Here is an 18,309-nt window from a genome sequence, read left to right as displayed (position 1 = left end):
ATAATGAATTAAGTTATTAATGCAAATTGTGGTAGGCCCCGCTTTTGGCGGTGACGTTACCCTCGGCTAAGTAGTCTGAGTCAGTAGGGATACAGTCCTAAATAGCCGGGTTATAGTATTAATAGTAGTTAACTTATGAGGGGGTCAAAGAGTTTGGATCCCCGCCATCCAATACCTATGGGCATTGAAGGAGATCCTACTAAATTTGACCCAGGTCCCAAGCAGGACCTCTAAACGCTGAACAAGGGCAAGACCCTTACCAAACCGTTCCCTTAACCCCCGACCAGGTAGCCAACATACCTCCATATAGACCGTGGAGATATGAATGGTGAAAATCTTTTATTTTATATAGACAGTAAAATAATGCCAAGACACCACGGACAAACGATAAGGAAAGATCACCTTCAACATAAGTAACTAGTTATTAAAGTCATTAATACAAAACCAAATAAAAAGTGCAAAAGATTAAAAATAAAAAGTATTATACTAAACACTTGTCTTCACCAAGTGATGTAAGAGACTTAGGCAAACATGGCCTTGATTGTCAAGAACTCTTACTATCAATCTTGGATCCCGAGACGACTCACACACTCTACGATGGACAATGGATGATGGTGGTGGATGATGGTGTTATGGTGGTGGTGGGTGGTGGATGAAGTGTGAGAGAGGTGGTGTGCCAAGGGATGAGAGAGAATGAAGCCAAGCTCCTCTATTTATAGGCTGAACAGAAGGCTGGACACGGCCCCGTGTCCGCTGGACACGGCCCCGTGCCCGTCTGACACTCTCTCTCTTCATTAATTGTAATTGCGAATTACAATTAATGCGCCTGCTGTACTTTCACCACGCCCCCGTGCCCGCTGGACACGGCCCCGTGGTGGGCAATGGAAGCTTCTACTGGTTTGTCTTTTCTGCTGCTTCCTGGGCACGCCCCCGTGTTCGCTGGACACGGGGCGTGTTCAGACTCTGTTTCTTCTCCTTTGCCTTGGGAGGTGCCGTTGAGGGTCCGGGCAGTCTACTTTTATTCCTTTTCTTGTATTTATGCTAGAATTAGTTGTCTTTTTGCTTCTTTTATGATTTTGAGCTCATTTAATCCTGAAAATGCAAAAGGAAGACAAAAACACTCTTTTTCCAACATTAGTACTTAAAAAGGGTTAGTTTTATGCCTTAATTGATGTGATTTATATGTTGCATTTTACACACATCAATGACACCAAGTTGGTAATGTCCAACCACCTGTTAACCCTACGCCGTTGAAGACTTGGAGGTGGTCGTCAGGATCTGTTAAGCCATTGTACTTGCCCACATTGTGTGGCAGTTTTGTCTTGTCGATATCGGCTGTTGCGATCTCTCTGATGAACTTAGACTTTTCAGCTATGCCTTCTGGGCGGTAGCTCAATGAGTAATTATGTTCTGCATTTGGATTGTACCCCGCGCGGTTATGGGGTTTATACGCCTCGTGTTCTGGTGGTAATCTGCTAAATATCGTGCTTTCTCTCTTGTACGTCATGTCATCTTCTTCATTGTAGTTACCCACTCATCGTTTATGTTGCGCGGACCTAAACGACTGTGCACTGACTTCTTCTGCTGGTGGGTGTGCTGCACATAGTTGCTTTCAGCTTCACCATACGTGTCGCGTGTGTCGTTCACACTTTGCCTTCTGATGTTGGATGTTTTTTCAGGTTGCTGGTTCCGCGCGTGTGTCTGCTGAGGGATATGAGTGTTAGGAGGCCTTTGTGTTGGAGTAACAAAGGCAGACTAATTTGCTTGTGCTTGGAGCAAAGCTTACTGTGCGTTGAGCTGCGCATAGACAAGGTTCAGAGATGCTGTTTGTTAGGTATACCAGGAGGCCAAAGTTTCTCCTTCAGGTAGCCCTAAGAGTGTAGAAAAGTCCAACTGTGTTTGACCCGATGGCGCTGAAGGACCATCCCCATGGTTTGGTGTTGGAACTTCTGGAGGTGTCTGGTTAACTACCCTGGGTGAAGGTTGGAAGGTAGCTCCGTTTGTTGTTTGGTTGATAACTCTAGAGGTGCTTCCAAAGATATCGGGTAACTCATTGTTTACTTGCCCTTCTCTGACGGTCTCTTTCCCTTGATACCTTTGGACGTGAGTGGTGTCTGTAATCAGTTCAAGAGAAGAGATTTCTCCGTCTACGGGAAGGGAAGGGTTTGGTTCAGTCATTTAGAGAGCTTTTTGAAGAAAAAGGAGATGAAAATGGTTTGCAAAAGATGTGGTTAGTGCCAATGATGAAACATTGGTTAACACCAAAGGTTAACTAGCTGGGTTGTCTCTTGTGTAGGTTCAATCTCCTTCTTTACTCCCCTAAGACTGAGGATCTGCAAAACAGCAAGCCGGTAGCTCGTTAAGAGGGGAATATGGGGGTTTCCCTCTTAACCGGGCTCCGGCGTGAGAATAAGTACTGTTCTGAGGAGTAAATAATGTGTGTTGTGGGTGAAATGTGAGGAGAATAGAATGGATAACCTGAATGATGAAGGGTCCTATTTATAGTCGGAGGATGAAGGAGGGAGGAACGACCTTGCTAGTTGTTATTGGGCGCCAACTGTCCGACCAAGGGGAATATCCTCTTGATCTCCTCTGTTGTGGCCAGGATAGTTGTCCACGTGGCGCGCCATCATTTGTCCATGCTGGAGAAATTGTACCACAACTGTCGGCCTGCCCCCAGGTTGTGTCGCAGGTCTACATGGCGCCCGATAAGTGGTGACACGTGTTGTCCTTTTTGTCTGGAGGAGCATCTTCGGTGCCACCTTGACATCTTCCAGAAGCTTCTAGAAGCTTCTGGATTTACTTGCTGATGTAGACGCCATGTTGGACGGAAAAAAGTGGTGTGGTCCCTTCCATGTGTTTGGGACCATACCTCTTCAATGAGAGTTTAAGGTAAGTGTGACTTTATGTTGACTATGCAAAGCTCACAACCTTCATAACATTGCTTAATTATGATACTATATTCTGACTAATCTTCAGAATATATATATAAGGTATCGAAAAGGCGTTGTTAGAAGACTGCTAATTATGGTTCTTATAGCCTTAACTTTTTATTTTGTCACTAACTCTCATGTTAGTTATTTATCGAGTTCTGGTAAGGAAACGTATGGAACTAGAGTCAACTAATCATGTGTTAATAGGAATATTAAAATTAGCAGACTTAGATATCATAGGAAGTGACTACCTAATTAACTTATCCAACCGTTCTTCTGAATAATGGATAGTCTCGTTGCTTATGCCTAGTCTAATGGCATAATTATGCAGTGAGATTTTCCCTTGAAGAACCTTAGATGTGGAATTAGCACTTGTAATTTGTCTATAGACCTTAGAACAATCCTCTTTTCAAGTTTAAGTGGTTGTAAGGTGAGTAACAACTTATTTTCCAGCTTCAAACATTTATTTCTTTGTACATATGTTGTTTATCAACACACTCATTATACTTTGGTACTTTTGAGTGTTATAGTTGATTTATAAGGCATCAAATTGTACATGTGAAAATCTTAGTATGTAATGTACTAGAAAATGTACTTATTTCCATGCGTAAGCCGTTAACTTTATGGGTAATGGTATTATACATTATTATGTATTCACATATACCACTTAGCTTTATAGTTTATGATTTTAAATGAAGGCATGCATCTTAGGAATTCTTGTAATTATTCCACAAATAATAGATTAGTTTTAGGAAATACTTAATCTGGAATAACTTTAGTGATAGAATTATGTTAGAGAGTTCTTGATTATCATAAGAGACATCATGTTCGATTTATCCTATTCATCATGCTCTAGTTTTCTTCTGTAGTACTTATATCAGAAGAGAGCAATAGGATGATCGTGTCTTAAGAGATAATCAAGGATTTAATTTAAGAGCTAATTATTATAGAAACTTTAAATAAGGCAAAACATTTTAGGTTTAAGAATTAGAGTGGATGAGATATTGATTTATAGAAGAAAGTTATAGTGAGTAAAGTTATGGGTACTTAAAAATTAAGGCAGACAAAATGATCATAAGATTAATGAAGGATCATTAATGTGAGGATCATTATATGAAGAAGTTGTGATATGTCTATTACTAACATCAAAATAATAGACTTAGTTAAAATTCTACTTAAACGAAGACACATCAGCTTTGGCCAGAAGTGTAATCATTTAAGCATGTGCGCAAAGTAATCGTGACAAATCAACTTTGGCCAGAGATGAGACATTCACTTTAGTTGTGCACTTGTTAAGAATGCTATACATGAATGAATTAAATCAGCTTTGGCCAGAAATTAAGACATTCACGTTTGTAATGCATACTCAACATAGCTTTCATAATACTTGAACGGTAATAGATGTATTAAATCAGCTTTGGCCAGAAATGATACATCAGAAGCTCATTCAAGTTAAGCCATTTTGGTTTTGTAAAACATTATTTGATTCTGATGAATTAACTAAGTATTTACAAAAACTAATTATTTAATAGCAAATCACATTAAACAGCCTAATAAAGTAATGAGGTTGAGATATCAAGCTAGTCTTAGGTCTCGAGTGAGATCTCGACTTAGTTATGAGATCTCGACTCAGTTATGAGGTCTCGAGTGAGATCTCGAGTGAGGTCTCGACTCATCTTGAATATGAGGTTTCGAGTCATTAAGGTCTCGAGTCGCAACCATCAGATTGCGAGTCACTAATGCCAGTCGAAAGCTCAATGGTCTCAAGTCGAAATCATGGTCTCGAGTTGTAAAGATTGAAACCCTTTATGATTTCGAGTCGCAACATTGTGGTCTCGAGTCGAAATCTTGGTCTCGACTCGTTAAGGATGATCTCGAACCTTCTATAAATAGCTGTTAGTGTGATACGGTTGAATCAGCTAATTTTAAGGGATTTTGATCATAATTTCGAAATATCTCATGTGTATCTATCCAAGTTAATTATTTGTTTATAAACAAAAAAAGTAATATTTATACGAAACTTGGAGATAAAGTTACACAACTTTAGGAAATATAATCAAAATCTAACGTATCCCTAAAGAAGGTAATTAACCAATTTATGGTCATGAAATTATCATTGAATTAATAAAATCAATTCAAATTTAGATTTATATATTTATAACATATATCACGTAAGAATTTGGCGTATGAATGATAATAATAAAAACAATTATAAGATAACATGGAAAGTGAATATTTACTTTATTTTCCTTTAATTTATCCATGTTTTAAATATTAAAAAAAATAAGAATAACAATTATCATCCATGATCACAACCTTTTACTGGGATTACAAATTCATGTGAAAACTGATGTTTTGCAAAATCAATGGATTTTCAATATAAGGCAATTAATGGCTTCATGCATTCCAATGATGTTATTTACGCTTCATTAGTCGCAAATTGGATTTTAGAAAAAACAGAATTTCATATATCCCATTAAAACAAATTTCGTGATCGAATTACATTATTGAATTATATAATCAACATTGCTCTGATACCACATGTTGATTATATCATAAAAACATGGGTAAAACATAAACCCTAATTACGTAAATTCAATCATGAACAATAAGATAAGACCTGTGTACCTGATTAGCCAGTAACCACACTAGAGAATGAAGTAGGCGCCATGTTCGTCAGATTGGTCGAGTTCCTCCTTAGGGTGCAATCTAATGATGGTAATGAAGAAACCGATAAAGGGGAGTCGGTTAGAAGAGGAGGCGATTTCATGTTATGTGTTTAATCAAGTTGTCTAACCTTGAAACCTCAACATTAGTCTCCTTATATATGCACCCAAGAGGAAACCCTAATTAGTTAATAAGGGTAATTTGGCCCAGCAACAATTACCAACTAATTATTTAATAGGTTGTTATATATTTTGATCTATATAATGTAAATAATTATAATGGCTACTAGATTAAATATAACATTATATATATATATATATATATATATATATATATATAGAGTGCGGTTAACATACAAGACGCCTTATCGTACTTCACGTACGCGACAGCGTCAACCATCAGATCAGGGAAAAATAACGCATGGAACCCTAGTTTTTGTGATAATCACGCATGGAGGTACAAAATCACGCATGGGAGGCTTATAATCACGCATGGATACAAATCACGCACGTTATAGTTGATTAAAAACAACCACGCAAGTTATATATGTTGTCGCGTACGTTAATGTAGGATAAGCCTTTTTGTACATTATACTTTCTATATATATATATATATATATATATATATATTTAATCTTACATTTACAACTTGCTCGGTTGATGACAAGACCTTGTAGCTTGTTGGGTGAATAGAGTAGGTTGATTCACATTAGTAAATATGATAATTGAACTGTAAAAGATCTGATGACAAAGACCTGTTTTTGATTACCACTTAAATTAACCGACTTTTCAGCACCATGTCTATGTGGTGTCCAATTAATGATTAAACTGAGGAAAGGATTTCTGAAGCTATCGCCCAGTACGAGGCGAACCGTGCTGAGCACAGTGGCGGCTCAGGAGGTACTGACCGCAATGGATATGGAGATTCATCTGGAGGAAACCCTAACCAAGGTAACATTGAGTTGATTTGCCATGATTTAATGAAACTTATGAATGGTCATTGTTTCATTGCTTCATTCATGAGTCGGTTGAATAAATTCTAGGTTGCACCTACAAGCAGTTTCTAGACTGCAAGCCACTGAATTATGATGGCACTAGAGGTGCAGTGGCTTTTGTCGTTTGGCGCAGTATTTCGAGGTAAATTTCACATCAATCAACTCGTATCCTCATTCTAATCAAAAGCCATAAAACATCAGTTTGTAATTCGGAAAAAAACTTAACCCCGTTAAGCTATATTTAACGCAGATTATTATCGGCCAAAAGTGGACCAATTCGGATTATTATCGGTTAATAACTGAGTTGGAATTATTATCGACCAAATTAAGAAAGCTGAGATTATTTAAATCTAATTTGCCTTAAAATCTATACTTTCTATAAAAGGAGAAATCCAAGTGACATAAGAAAAGCTGATGTGTCAGCAGGAGAGGGTGTCCAACAAGGCTTTTCTTATCTCATTATTACATCATAAAGCCTAATATATAAATCACTTTAAAATACATTTAATGTTCTATCGAACCACTGCCTTGTGTATTCAAGTGTTAAAGGTCTGGCCCACATTACAAAGGGCAAACCACTGCCCATCTACAAGAAAGTAGCAGATGGTTCCTTTGGTAAACGTATATATAGCAGCAGATGTTTTGAAATTGCGGGTAATTTGAATTTTAAAATGCATGGGGATATATAATTTTCAATTAATGCATGTCACTCGCGTGTTGAGATAAGAAATTCTGGCTCCACATTCAAAATTCAAAATTAAAACCATATATTCTAACCCTATAAATAAGGGTTAATAATCTGTCTCTACATTCAAATCTCTCCCGCTCACATCTATGAGCGTGTCTCTCCCTCTCAAATGCATCTTCATCGTGAATCAGCCACTAATCTCCGATTACACTTCTTTGTTCGAATGTTTGGTGATTATGTTTACATGTTATCGTTCCAGTATCATTGTTCCAACATCGTCGTTTCAATGAAGCTTCCCATCACACATCAACCTTTCAGTATCGATGTTGCAGTATCATTGTTACAACATCGTGAATAGTTGCATGTGATATCTTCTTCGATGGGAGACTTCCATGGTTTTATAGAAAGTATATATAGATTCGTGCAATATCGTGAAAAGTCAGATGTAGTACAACAGTTCTGTTTCGCCCTTTGCATGTTAGGTTTGTTTCTTATTTTGATTAACTGTTGATGATGTTGAGAGTTTTTATAGACACTGAAATTTTAGAATATTTTAAGATGCATGTTTATCTTATTAAAATGAGCTATTACATAGAAAAATACAAATTTAAAGAAATATTTATAAAGGATTACACACTAGAGTTAACACTTGCTAGGATTTCATAGACTCTGGCCTTTCTCTATATGATTTCATGTTCTCTTTTGATTTTCAGGTCAGTTAGCATGTTGCAGACTTTCTGATCCTGTTTTAGAAGTTGTGTCAGAAACTCCTCTGCATTCTTCTGGAACTCTGATGGAGGAGAGTGGAGGACTTCATCGAGCAATGCTATGCTGTTCCAGGTTTTGTTGTAATTAGTGTCATTTATTATGTCGACTTTCCTGTTTAGTTCTTCGTCTGTTCTTTGTTCTTTGAGTGACCACATGGAGAAGTGTGTTTTAACATTGCTGGTGTCTGACCAGTGGTAGAAGCTGAAGTTTGCCATGTAGATTTTTTGTTGGTTTTCTGATTTGGAACAATTTTTTACAGAAAGTGATTTGTAGGATAATTTGTTGATGTTTTTAATCAAAAGTAATCATCGGTCTTTTATAGAGTTTAAAAACGCGTCTACATGGTAAATCAAGAGGTTAATTGTAATTGTGATAATCTGCTTTAGTTCTTTGAACTTCAAAATTTTGTCCATTGGGTTTCTTGGTATTTAATTTTACAGTTTTCCCATAAAAGTTGGGGTTTGGAAATGTGTTTGCATTAAAAGATTGGTGCTTTGAAATATACATTAATTAATATGTTTATATTAAATGTACACATTTTCATAATACCAAATTTCAGTATATAAACTCATAGTCACTTCACCTGTTTTTCATCACGTTTCCTACGAAGATATCATAATTTCAGGAAAGTCGAGTAATATAGTTTATTCAAATGGCATCATTCACAAATGCAAAATCAGATGATTTCAAGCAGCGTTTTGTCAGGCAAATCGAGGAACAGGTATATGAAGATAGGGCTACTCTTCAAGAGTTGAAGAGATGTTTTGATGGATTGCAAGTTGGCCTGTTCACTAGAGAGCAGGTTTCCAGAGATCTTATGCGGATGCCTTCAACCTCTGTTCGTGAGCTTTGTGTTGTCAGTAATATAGAGTGCGGTGATAGAGACGTGGAGTTCATGGCGATGTTGAAGGACATACATCGAGAGGTTCAGCAATCGATGGAGTTGAAGCTAAAGTTTCTTAATTCTTGCTGTTATTCTTGCTGTTATTGTTAGATTTGAAAATTAATGTTGTTCAGTATTTGATGTTATTATTATTATTGGAGTTTTAGTTTTAATGTTATGAATAAAGGAATAAATTTTAGACTATGTTCATGTTGAATTGTGTTTAAACATGTTGTGTTTTGTTTTTAGTTATTTAGTGTTTGAGTAAGATTAGATTATGTTCATGTTGAATTGTGTTTGAACATCTGTTTGGTAAGCCAACAGAGGTTTAATAGTATGAAGGGTTGGTTTGATGGTGAACATATGGTAAAAAGATAAAACAAATGTTTAGAATTTGATCAGAAATAGCAGTTTTTTGAAGATTTTGTGCTCCTGCAAATTACAGAGAGTCAATACTTCGAGTTGTAAAAGGTCTGTTGTAGTTAAAGTTTGTCAAAAGAGAACATTTGCTGATGATAAAACAACTGTGTATTCTAACGACTGTTGATACTAATAGTGATTGGGCTAATGATGAATAAGTATTATTATATAACGTCTGCTGTAAGTATTATTATATAATTTTGTTTATCAATAATAGTTTTTTGGAAGAATTTACAGTATATTTTGGTGTTATAAAATTTTTGTTGTAGCTAAAGTCTGACAAAAGAGAACATCTGCTGATGAATAAATGTCTGAAGATGCAAAGGTCTGCTATGGGTCAACAGATGTTAACGAACAACAGATGATATTCAATCTGAAAATGCTTAATAGAGGATTTGATACTAACAGTGGTTAGGCTAATGATGAATAAGTATTATTATATAACGTCTGCTATAAGTATTATTATATAATTTTTTTTATCAACAACAACTTTTTGGAAGGACTTACCGTATATTTTTGTGTTATAAAAGGTGTGTTGTAGCTAAAGTCTGACAAAAGAGAGCATCTGCTGATGAATAAGTATTATTATATAACGTCTTCTATAAGTATTATTATATAATTTTTTTTTATCAACAACAATTTTTTGGAAGGATTTACCGTATATTTTTGTGTTATAAAAGGTGTGTTGTAGCTAAAGTCTGACAAAAGAGAGCATCTGCTGATGAATAATGTCTGAAGATGCAAAGGTCTGCTATGGGTCAACAGATGTTAACGAACAACAAATGATATTCAATCTCAAAATACTTAACAGAGGATTTGATACTAACATTGGTTGGGCTAATAACAGATGTTAGAATTACTCAAACACTGATGAGTTACACCGATTGAAAAAAACTGTTTTTGAAACTTCTGCTTGCCTAAAAATACATCCACTGTTAAAGGTTACCGTCTGTTGTCATAATTTCTGTTTATCCTAATGACTGTTGATTTACTAAACTGCTGACTGTCATCCATTATGACAACAGAGGTTCTGACGTGGGTAGATTTTAGCTAAAAATAAAACAACTGCTGAAAGTTATCATCTGTTCTTATAACTTCTGTTTATCTAACGACTGTTTGACTCACACTGTTCCCAACGACCAACAGAGGTTTCCAAACAACTGTCATCGGTTGGCGCAGGAGAGCTTCTCACGTGGACAGATCTTAGCCATCAAATATTTGTAATTACTGCCACGTCAGCATTCACTTCTTCTCTCTATATAAAAGCTGTTTCATCCCTAAATCGAGGTTCTCCCACTGCAGTCTCGAATTCAAAATTCTCAAAAACAGTTTCCAACATATTAAAAACCCTCCAATTTAAATCCTGTTTCATCCCCAAATCACCTTCTTTTCCGATCATGTCTCTGAACATCAAAAACCCTCACAACTACCTCCCCATCTTCGAGAAAACTAGCAAAAATACCAGCTATCACTCAATAATTGACCTTTTAACGTCATCGAAATACAAATCAATTCTTACTGCTGATGCTCCGGTTTATAAAGAAACACTCCGACAATTTTGGTTTAATGCTGAAATAGAGGCTGAAGATAATAATCCAGTTGCCATCACATCTAAGGTCAGGGAAAGTGTGGTACGAATTTCTCCCTTTACAATTTCCACTACATTTGAATTGGACGACCTGGCAGGTAAGAACAAGTTTGAAAAATTTGAACTTCATACAGAGTTCATTGAAAGAGGGTATGATGCACAATTAAAAGAAATTACTATCTACAAACGAAACTTCCCTCCGCCAATGAAATTTTTGTTTCATACTCTTTTAATTTGTCTCTCAGCCAAGACCACCGCATTTAATGAGATACCTTTGAACATTCAGTATTTGGGTTATGCTATTTTAACAAAATCTGATTACAATTTATCAAAAGCACTATTTTAGGATTTGTTGAATAATGTGAAAAATGTGAAAAAATTGAAAAAAAGGTGCTCGTAGTAATGCTTTTTTGTTGTATCCAAGACTTCTAAGCTTCTACCTACGAAAACAAGTGTCACAAAAAGATTTTGAACAAGGTGTAGCTTTTCAAATAAATAGTCTTACAAGTAAAACTTTTACTAAACTTATGGATAAAGAGTCAAAAGTTTCAACAACTGAAAAAAAGGGAGATGAGCCTCTTTTAGATGCGTCTGCATCAGTTGCTCAATCTTCTGTTGTTGAGCGAACTGCTCATGCTGATCATGACACCACAACCGGTGTTGTGAAACACACACCAGGAAAACACAAAAAGAAAGCTGTCACATCCAAAAAGTCCATCAAAACTAAACAAAATAAAAAGGTTCCTCTGGAAGATGAGATCCCATAGGTTAATGCAGTGACAACACAAATGTCACTTGAAACCACTGCTGCTACTTCTTCACAGTTATTGGAAAGATCTCAACCCATCCAAACTCCTCATGTATCGTCACAAAAGGATCATGTTGTAAGTACAGGGACACCACAACATGAAGTAGAGCTTTCATATGAAAGTATGTTTAAAAGTCCCTCTCCCAGGGCAATCACTCTTTCTACACCACAACCCTCGGCTCAAGTTCCATTAACAATATTACCTCTGTTAGAAGCAATTGAATTTCAGAAAGAAAACAGTTCCTCTAATGCACACATTACTGATAGAAGATCGCAAGAAATGACTGCGTCTAAACCAATTAAATCTTCTATTCTATAAACAGTTGAGGAGGTTATCTTCGTTGAGTATTACAAAACTCTTGGTGGTAGTTTAAGTGGAGCAGCGACTACAACTGTTGAACCCATTGGTGATCAGTTGGATAGTGGTTACACCATTAAGACCCCTTTGAATGCAACTACTGATGAGGTTACAACTGTAATCTCTGCTTCACTGGGAAGTCCCCAGAACGAAGAAAAAGGTGCATCTGTTTATGATGATATGGAGACTTCTCCTATTATCAAAATAAAAACAATCACTACAGGTGGCAATTAAGATGATCCTATTAAAGTAGGTGATGAATTTACTTATAAGGATTTGACGGTTAGAGTGTCTAACATTGAAACAGATGTTGCTGAAATGAAAGAATTGATTAAGCAGATGATAGAGCTTTTTAAAAGTCAACCTAGCAGACAGGAAATTGCCAATGAGCTTTGGAATTCTATGCAACCCATCTTTCAAGTTCAGAGGAATTTGGCTGAAAGTAACCGCAATTTCAGTTTGGAATTTATCAGAAATTTGGTTGATGCCAAGTATAAAGACACACAAGCAGACATTATGAACATTAAGGAACATCTGTTGGAACTTACTGGTTCTACTTCTACATCAATATTTGAGAAAGATGATGATGATAATAATGATGCCAAAAAGGGGGAGAAAGATTCATTGAGAAAGTTGCCACCAGATTCAAAAGCTAAGCCTACAGAAATTGTGTTGCCTGCTCAACCTAAATCCCAACATTCTCCAAAAAAACCACTACAAAAGAAGGAGAAAATACCTTCCACACCATCATCACCCATTTTGTCAATAGATGTTGGGAACACAAAAGTATCAGCAGATGTATACCAAACAGCTGCTGAGACACCAGTTGTTTCAGCTGAAGTTTCTCAAACATCTGCCATGATCATTTTTACTACACCAACCACAATCCAAGCACCTACAACGTCACAAAGATTTCCCATACATTCATCTTCACTACCAAAACATTCTCCTTCACCAGAAATCATCTCCACACGTAAGAGAAAAACTCATATCGATAGAAGTACAAAAATGAGCAATGATCCTCTGGCAAAGCCAACTCAATCTAATTGGAAGAAAGTCAAAATAGTGGATTCAGGTGAGGTAGTGAAGTTTAAAAGAATGAGAGCAGAGCTTGTGGCTGCTGATTATGGTCCAGTTAGATCCATTGCCAGATGGTCTAAACTGAAAATTGTTGAGACCTACAAAAAGCTGGAAGAAGATAGAGCTGCACATTCAAATGTTCTTCAAAAGTCAGTCTATCTTACAACTGCTGCTCTGTCTCCAAAAATCGGTACTCCAAAAAACCTTATCTCATCATCTGATTTGTCTGAATCAATTGTAAATTTAGTTAGCAGACCACAATCACCAAACTCATCTTCAATAATTCTTTGCCCAAGAAAACCAACTGATCCAAAAATATTAAAGTGGAAGTCATGTTCAAAAACCCAAGTATTGACTTTGATCAGATCAGATGGTAGTGTTGAAGAGATTAAAATAGGTAGTGCATATAATCTGAATGCATACGATCTCCAAGATTTGTTGGACCTTCAACTTGAGAGGGATGATGAAGAAGACATGTTCTCCTTGGACTTTGAACTACAATTCAAAGGACAAATTAGGGAGATGTTGATAAGAAATAAAAATCAGTAATAAAGAAGGGTTTTCATATCATCTGTTGTATAGGGAGATTGTTGAATCAGCATCTGTTACATTGTTTGCAGTAGTATATTTAACCAGATCGCAACATGTAGCAAAGGACATGTTGCTGCGTAACAAATTCTTGAATGAGGTTTGATGTGTGTTGTTTAGGCAGGTGATCGTATGTTCTTAGTTAATGTTTGTTAAAGTTAAGTTGTATTTGAATTTTATTAAGTTTGTTAGACATTTTTCATATCTACTCTCTTTTTTGAATAAGAGAATTGAAATAATCATATGTAACTGATGAATTTTATTAAGTTTATTAGACATCCTTTAGACATCTTTTATTAAGTTTGTTAAATATCTTTTATATTTACTTATAGTTGTCTTTTAGCTATAATAGATAACACGTTTTGCTACAATATCTATACACATATCTATATGTTCTGTCAATATGTGTTATGCATGGTTTTCTAAGAAACGACCCGTGTTTGCACACGGGTCTTACCGCTAGTTGTAGATAATAACACAAATTAGTTTGAACATAACTTAGGTATATATTCAAACCTGAAATGATATTAATTATGATAAGAGTAAATTACAAGTTTTGTCCTTTATGTTTACACCGTTTTGCAGGCGATGTCCTTTAGCGCAAAATTTTGCAAGTTTTGTACTTTATGTTTCAAAATCTTGCACCTTTTAACTTTTAGGCCAAACCCAGTTAGATTTTTTGGTTAAGTATGGTCATGTGCCCTGCACATGAGGGTATTCTTGTCATTTCATTATCCAGGGCTATTGTGCAAATACCATATGTCTAAGGATTGATGTGTACAAAAATTAAAAACATTAAAATAAAACAATTTTTCAACCCTTTCCTTTCCCTATGCATCATCATCTTCCCCAATTCTCACAAAAATCAACCTAAACCCTAATCTCCAGTCATTATCGTGAATGATCAGTGAACCTGTGTAACACCCTAACACGCTTTAACTGGAAAGACGCAGCGGAATTACGTATCATAAAATTTCTTTCATTAAAAACATTTTGTCTTACTTATAACTTCATTATATAATAACCTTTTTACAATATACGCATCCTTCGTACTTATTTACAAAATAAAAGTTTAACTTATATCTAACATTTTACATACTCCAGGATCCCCGTACAATCTATCTTGCAACTCGGACCTTGATCGCTACACTTTTAAGATGATAATTTGTCATTTGTACAACCTGCACCCACCACATACATTCACAGTATTAGTAAACATCATATACAAACAAGAGTCTTAATCATGTAACCTTGCTACTTTCTATTCGCATATACTTCTCGTCCCGTTTTCTTTCTAGATCTAGTCATTCCATCCGGGCATCTAATCCTTGACGAACTTCAATATAGTACCTGCACCATATTCCATTCTCGAAGCACACTGTTAATAACGTCAATACTTAATTGTATTGAAACTATGCATACATTACACACCTGACTGTGTACATACATCCCTACCCACATACATGCCTACATACATTCATAACTACATACAATCATAATTACAAGCATACTTAACTACATGCAAACATACCCTTTTTACATACATACTTACGTACATACATACTCACACACATACATACCTACATACATACATAACTACATACAAACATATACTCATAATACGGATCATAACTACACTTGTGCATACCTTCGCTCTCACGTACATGTACTTACATGATTTCATAAATACATTCGTACATACGTACCTCCTCATATTCATGATCACTTATTAGCTTAAGCGTATTGGAAAGAAGGTAGACCTATACATACCGACCCACATACTTAATTCGTTTCCCGCACACACGCTTACCCTTTTTCTATTCTTACTCATGCTTCCTAAACGCTCCTTAGGTGACTTTCGGGTACACATCGGTTCCTAAAGACGAGTTCCATACTTAACCGTAGCTTACCAAGCCATTTGGTAGGGTTAAGGTGCATTATAGAGGCTTATCGGGGCTTGGGACGAATTCACGAGGCCCGAAATTAAGGGAAAACAAAGAAAAAGCATAATTTACAATTTGCACCTGACCTCCACCGTAAGCTACGGTGGCTACCGTAGCTTACGGTGGCCCCCAAAGTTCTACGGCAGTCATATACTGCCTTACGGCAGAAAATCAATCCCCAGCACCCACCGTAGCTTACGGTGGGCACCGTAAGCTACGGTAACCCCAGTTCAGCCTTCCTTTTTCACACTAAAACTTGCATAACTCATTCGTTTTGCGTCCGAATCACTTGGAACTTGTTTCTAATTGTCCGTAAAACATTTCCCTACAACTTATACTAAAAATCCTTACCCCGGGTCCTAATCTTTACAAACTTCATCATTGCTACCTTACTTATACATGATTATTCGACCCGTTTAATACTATCAAATTTCCTTTGTTATAACAATTCCTTCATTATACTAAAATAACACTTTAACTTGAAAACTTGCAATCATTACATGTCCCTTGCATGATTCTTATCCACATATTTAAATATCAAAATTCTACATTTACACTAAGAAGTGAGTCGGGATCACTTACCTTTTTGCGTTCGTATTCGCGTTCGCTTTCTTGTGTCCTTTTGACTCTTGAGCCTTCCGTGCTTACGTCCCTTTGACTAAACGCTTATCCATACATGTCACCACATTTACATTCTTGTTAGCATACGAGATATTACATATAAATGCTCATGTCGAATGCATAACTCGCAATTAGCTTTCATAGTTAAGTCTAACAAACATAAGGCATACGCCCAAATCATATCTTTTCAAACTCATACAATCCATCATGTTAACACATAAAATGCATATTAATTTAACACATACCATATGACGTTCCAAGACCTTATAATTGTGTCAAAATCTAGTTATGTCCCTTATGTGCAGTTGACTTCCAAAAGTCAACGGTTTAATGTATAAACTTCCGACTTAACTTCATATAATCGCCACATCATATTAGGCTATACATACGACACTATATGCATTTCCTACTTATGATGCAAACGTACTTACAATTGCATAATCACATAATCATACACGCATACATATTTACTCACACATACATTCGTTTCGTTACACACACGTTCTTGTTAGCATATGAAATTATACAAGAGAACAACCATATTAATTCACAATTCACCTTCGACTTCCATTAATCCTATCAATAGCATGTGGTACACTATGGTGAGATGCTCATTTAATCGCATGAACACTTGTTTACATATACACACCATACTAGATACTTCATTAATTCTACAATTACACTATAATCCATACTTAGCCATGAACTATATCTAACTCAATTCTCATGTTAATCTACTATCAAACATCCCTTTATCATCTTCCATATCTAATTACCACTTTCTTGCATACTATTTCACCTTCTAAATTCACCTAGTCATTTTATCGAACACTTGGCATGCGTACAAGTTTCTAAGCATAATGTACAAGTAATCTTCATTCTTTTCTTCCTAGTTCTTGTTTTTAATCATCCAAAACTACCAATAACAATTCAATTTCATACCAAGTTCAATACAACTAACAATTTGGTCACATGCAACATATCATATCAAGAATCAAACAAAGGTTGGACATGGGTGACATACCCATGTCGCCATTTCTACTAACCCCAAGTGGGTTTCATCTCCAAATCTCAATTAACATCAAATCTTGTATAATTTACATTCCAAATGGTAATTCTAACATATATTCATACTTAATTTCAGTAAATTTTGTGGATTGATCCTAAGCCACTTCATACACAATCATCAAACTCAAAATTACAACTTACCATATGTTTGTTAGGGTTAGATTATGAGAAATCTTCATTCATGCACAACTTTCCATTCGATTTTGGCTTTGATTGGGCTGAATTTGTGTTGTTCTTGAGAGCTAGGGTTCACACCCCCTTCTACTCTTCTCCTGGACGATCCCCCACGCACACACACCTTGTGTGTGTGATATATTTAGTTTTAATAACTTGAGTTTCCATCTTGGCACCCTTAGTCCCTCAAGTTTAACATATTATCTTAATTGCCACAAACCTGATTCTTTTATTTATTTATTAGACACTTAACTAGGCCTAGTAACTTAGTTATTGTACTTCATCTAATTACATAGGGTAACCTACTAACGAATTTAAAATTCGAGTTTTGGGGTGTTACAACCTGCGATTGGATGTTGGCGAAAACAGAGGGTATAAAAAGTATTTTGAATCTATAACAATAGCATCATAAAAACCAAAGACTAGAAAGAAAGTTACACACATATGGGTGACTCAATCAAGTCAATGATCTAAGGACATACAACAGAAACCGCTCTTTTCTTCCTATTTCGATACTCGGGTGATGGAGTAAATAAATCCACCACCTCAACTTCACCACTAGAACCAGAAATCTTCGTGTCGGATCCATATTTATCACCAACACAATCCATTTTATTAAAACCCGAGTCCATAAATGATCTCTTAGGGATGTTACTGCAGGCCGCTAGTTCATAATTTTCATCATCTGAAACGCAAATTGCTTCTTTTTCATCGTTTTGATGAACTGG

This window comes from Helianthus annuus, chromosome 2, assembly GCF_002127325.2.
Source record: "Helianthus annuus cultivar XRQ/B chromosome 2, HanXRQr2.0-SUNRISE, whole genome shotgun sequence".
Lineage (NCBI taxonomy): Eukaryota > Viridiplantae > Streptophyta > Magnoliopsida > Asterales > Asteraceae > Helianthus > Helianthus annuus.
Note: the sequence above shows the minus strand (reverse complement) of the source record.